Here is a 5,579-nt window from a genome sequence, read left to right on the forward strand (position 1 = left end):
GCTGCCGGGGGCGAGATGCTCCACACGGCCGGGAGACGTGTCCGCTGCCCGCCCGGCGCCTGCCAGGGACGGAGGGAAGCCTACCGCTCCCCAAAGGCTAAAACCGCACCGGGCTGCTGTCTCCAGCGGAATCCCAGGGGCTCTGCTGTCCTCCATTTTGTCGCAGCGAGGGGAAGCCCTGCTGGCGGGCGGCCGGGCGGCTTCCTCCCTCCTGCTCCTTCCTCCTCCTCTCGCCGCTTTTGTCTTTTGTTGCCCCTTCTTTCTCTTTCCCGCCCCTCTCGGTCCTTATCTCCCCCTTCCAGTTGCGCTGCTTCCCCTCCCCTTCCTTCCTCATGGGCCGGGACGCCTCAAGGGGCGAATGAGTGCCGGGGAAGGGGCGCCTCCATCTCCCCCCCCCCCCTCGCCTGAGGGGGCGCGCGGGGCCTCGGAGAGCGGGAAACCGTTGAGCCACGGGGTTCCCCGACTCCGGGCATCAGGGGCCGAGCGCCCAGCCCGCCGCTGATTGGCTGAGATTTGCCGCAGTTCCGCCCCCCGCCCTCCCGCCCAGCAGCTTCCACCTCACGGCTCCCTCCCCCCCCCCCCCCCCCCCTCAACGGTCGTTCCCCAACGGTCGCTCCTCAACGGTCTTTCCCCAACGGCTCCTCACGGCTCCTCTCGCCTTCCCCCGCCGCGGATTCGCCCCTTCGCGGCGGACAGGCGTTGAGTGCTGGCGGGGAGGGGCGGCCAGAGAGGTGAGGGTGGGGGAAGCTCCTGAGAAGTGCCCGATTTCCATTCTCAACAGGGTCTGTCTGCCCCCTGCCCCTCCAGAGAGGCTTTTCCTGTCAGCCGGGGGTGAGCTTTGTGCCAGTGGTGGGTGGTGAAGAGCAGAATGTGGTTCCGAGTCCAACCGGAGCTGGGGGGAAGTCTAAACCGTAATCCTAAAGGTTTTTCTCAACATCATGTGTGAGAAAGGAGAAGTGTAGCTGGACTTTCGTACAAATGTTCAGCGTGTACATGTGAATAAATTCTTCTCTGGTTAAAACGCAGTAGCCAGAGAACTCTTTCTAAAGCATTTATTTTTGAAGTGGCTCGTGCTGCATCGTAGTTCATGTCTCTGTTACCCAAATTTGGCCTGCTCTCCCAAGGAAATGTGGCACAGGTTACCAGCCAAATTTCCCCAGTTCTCGCCACCTTCCCCACAGTAGCTATTGCCTCGTTTCCCGTAAATCTGATAACGGTCGCTGTCCCAAAATAGATTTGGGGGACCTTTTTGTGAAAGCAGGTGCCTGGGTCAAGGGGAGCGATGGTTACGGGTGCTCCCTCAGAGGGAAGGGGTAATTAATACGCTCTTCGTTAGGTAGCAGGGCGCAGATTTGAATATGGGGTTGTGGAAATCCAGTTTTGCCAGTTGTGTTTCTCAGGAGACTCCTCTGCTGCTGTTGCCTCTGCAGGTCCCATCAGGTGAAGATGCTGTCCTGCGTTAACACGTGTCTAGTAGCAGATGTCACAACCCTCCTGCTTACGCTTGCGCGCTGTCTGTAGACCTGCCTAGGACAGGCATCCTCTTATCTTAGCAACTAGTTTAACCCTAGTGCAGGTAAGACTGATACAAAAGGGTTTTCTTTCATCCATAATGTAACCAAAAACTAATAGGACTATCCCATGCCATTCCCACACATTCCAAGATGATGAGTTAGCCTTTTTACCCCTTTACTCTCTCCCCACCCCCCCCAATTAGTTTAAAAAAAATCATACTGTTAAGGATATAAAACCATGAGGGTCTGTCAACGTCTGGCCTTCAGGGAGTATGCTTTCAAGTTTCTTCATCTGTATTTTGATGTGATAAAGGGGAAGCTGATATTCTCATGTAAACACATGAATTCAGGAATTTGGGCTTGGAGAAAAGTGTAAAATACTATGAGCTGTATGGTGAAGTAATGAGCATTACCAAAATGAAAACTGCCACATTCGACAGTAAACAGAGCACTGTTGATTTTGGCAGCAAGAGTTGTTGCTGTATACTAAAAAAATACACACCAGTTTGATCATAAACATTACAAATGTCTGAACCAAAGAATGAGATCAGTTTAGAAGTTAGGAGATAAAAACAATTCTTAAATTATTTTTACTTCTCGTAGGATTTCTGAGCCTTTTAGTTGTGCTTGGGGTTGCAGCCTGAGTAAGATTATCTTGTAAGTACACACTCCTGCTCCCCATTTGTTGTTCATCGATTGGTGGGACTGGCACAATTGGAGAGTAGGGGCAAGCAGCTGCCCTAGGGCAGCAAAATGCACAGGATGGGAACAGAAAAAGTCGGCGACAGCAGCTGCTTTGAGCAGGACGGCAGAAAATTGGTTTCTGCAGAGTGCAGCCTGAGGCGGTGAAATTTCTGGGGCTACTCCTGTTGGTAGATTTTTCACTGGAGGTATAGCTTTATCTTCTGGGGAACGCTCGTTTTGTTTTTAAACTTTATAGCTCATAGTATCCTTCTGTTTATGCATGGTGTGTGTCATTAAAACAAAAACAAAACAAAACAAAAAACCAGCCCCCAAAATAATTGAGGAAACCCTTTCCTCATGCTTCTGATTTAACTGCCAAAAATGAGGGAGAATCCAAAAATAAGTGTATGGCCACAGCAACAAACCGAAAGAAAACCACAGTATGCGTAAAGGCTGGGAACTCTTGGCATGGAGGAACAGGATTCTGTTCTAGGAAAAAAATGACCACAGACTTCGTATTCGGGTTTGTGTTGGGAAAAAAAAGAGATCTTTTTCCTATATTAATATAATATGTTAAAATGGTATGTTTGATGTGCATTTCCTTCTACAGTAATGTTAATTCAAATAATCATATTGATGAGTAGTGAAGGAGAGTTCCTCAGCTTCTCCCAGCTGAAGCATTGTTTCTGTCCATTAAGACAGAGCTGTACAAACAGCCTTTATTGAGGTCCCTGGAGAGGTTCTTCAAACACAGCTAAAGGTACACCAGGTGGTTTTACCCCGACCTGCTCAGCACAGTCTAATTAGCCAGTTCCAGTTCTGCCTCACTGGACAGTCCCTACATGCCCTTTTCATGCCTTGTAACTGCAGTGCCATGTCACAGCTGTCCCCGAGAGACCCGCAGAAGAGGAGGGGACACGGGCTCTCCAACAGGCATGTAGCAGACATCATACATCTCAGACTATGCTAGATAAGGGAAAATGAAAGCAAAAAAGGGTCCCAGTCTAAAAAAAAAGACACCTCTGCACAGTCAGTGGAGCGTGAGCAGCTCTGCCAGGCAGCAGTGCTGCATGTCGCTGCTGCCAGTCCCTTCCTCGAAGAGCCTCTCGCTTTCCATCAGCTATGAAAGCAGGCTGGAGAGACTACCCTCCGCAGGCTAAAGCTATCCTTGCTAAGTGGTCCTCCGGAGTGGCTGCTTTGTATATTAAGATATTTTTATTGTTGATTTTCACCATGGTATTTCAGAGTAAAATTCTGTTGTGCTGTTATTTCTAAGTTTGCTTGATGCTGTGGGTTTTATTAGTTAAAGCGTGATCAGGAACACAGGCTACAGGAAAACATAAAATATTCACATGCTTTTTATGAAATGGTTTTACCAAATAATTGCCAAAAAATAATTTATCTCAAAATATTAGTTGAGGGTTTGGGGTTTTTTTTGTTTGGGTTGTTTGTTTTTTTTTTTTTTTTATTTTTTATTTTTTACATTTTAAGTATAGCCTCATGACAGTGTTGTTTTAATAGTAACTTATTTTGGCAGAGGAATTGTGGCATCACGTAACCTCCAGACCAATAAAGAATGTAGAGTGATGATGTGAGAGACCCGTAGAGAGCTCAAACCAGCACTGTAATCTGTAGAAGACAGTTACCTCTGAAGGTAAGATAATGCACAGTCAGATGCAGTTACCAAACACGAAACAAAGGGCAGTCCCTCCGCAGTGTGGAACAAGCCCAGGGGATGAAGTTCTGGCCTGCATTCCAATGCAAATGCAAGCTGGGAAAACCAGCGTGGGGTCATATATAAATTTAGGTGATTAAACCTGTGAAGCAGAGAGAAGCCTCTGTGGTGTGCAGGTGGCTTGTATAACTGGAACCGTTCCCACCCAGGAGAGTCAGACCTCTTGGTCTCTTCTGGTAGAGGAGTGTCAGAAATGCATTGGAGCTCATGCGTTTTGGGAACTTATTTAACATAAACTGAAAATCTCTGGTTTGTTTTTTTTTTTTTTTTTTTCAGGGATGAAAGATTCTGTTAGTCCTATCAGTATCAGCTGACAAATTTAATTACGTTTGTATATTTGTTTAAAGCTGCGCGGTAACTTTATGATAAACTTGTGTGATGTATGTTTCCTCTGATACACTCATGTAAGGGCTTTAGAGCAAATCTTGAAGAAAGAGCAGTTAAAGGCATGAAGAAGGCATAAAGAAAATGGGACAATTTTGTCATATCCTTCTCCCTTGGGAATCTATCTTTCATGGGAATATCAGGGACATGCAGAAATAATGTTTAATTAGGAACCTAAGATTGGAAGGGAGCTCCTGGCTAAAATCGTATTGATATTAACATGTCTTTGCAGCAAATGTCTTTCCTAATACATTTTAGAATCCCATTTTTTTCTCCCAGCTTCATCACAGCGATGACTCATAATTGTTTTTCTACTTAAAACTACACTGAGCTATTTCTTCTAAGCAGCCGTTTGTTACAAATGAGCTTCCATATTAAAGCAAAAAACTATTATTAGTACTGAAATTAATGACTGATGATTTGTGTTTCTCAAAACTAACAAGAATATTTTCTTCATTCTTTCATCAGTATCACTGTTAGAGGATCTACACAAAAAGTAGTAGGATCAGACTTGAAAATTCAAGTAATTCATGCCCTATTTTGTGCGAGAAGTTATAAGAACAATGTGGTATTTAAAAATACCAAAAAACAGCTAAAATTTTTGCTTCTAAAAAGAAAAAAAAAAGCCTTCTCTTCAATAAAAATGCATGTATACCCATACACACACTTTTAGGTAGCGTATGCGTTACATATCAACTCATATGTACCGTACTTATTAGCTGTTAACTCATTACAAAGTATCAATCAGGGTAAGAACATGAGGACTGAGCAAGTTAAAAAGTACCCTGGATATATTTTAAAATTTAAGAATTTTATTTTTTTTTATTACACATAAGTTACAATAATCTAAAAACATTTAAGTTGAAAGAAATTCTCATTCTTCAAACTTGCAGGGAAAAAAGTTAAGCTTTACAAAGATACCTTCATCTCCATTTCAGCCTCTTGCAGAGAAGAAAAGGAAACTTACTGTTTAATTTCCAGGAAACTAAATCATTAGTTTGTTTATTAAGAATCAGTATTCAGCCAGCTAATGTTGTTCATCCAAGCGACATCGTTACACACCATTAAAGTCAAATATTTGAACTTTCTTACTGTTTAATGTACTTTAAGTATTACTGAAACACAGTTTTGTTTACTTTTACAGGTAATTTTCACATGTATATATATTTTCATCCTTCTCTGCATTCATCCTTATGGACTTATTAACGATAAATTTTACAATAGTTGAAGTTACTTGCCAAACTGAACAATCCCATTTAAAA

Source organism: Vanellus vanellus, assembly GCF_965231255.1.
Source record: "Vanellus vanellus genome assembly, chromosome: 27".
Classification (NCBI taxonomy): Eukaryota; Metazoa; Chordata; class Aves; order Charadriiformes; family Charadriidae; genus Vanellus; species Vanellus vanellus.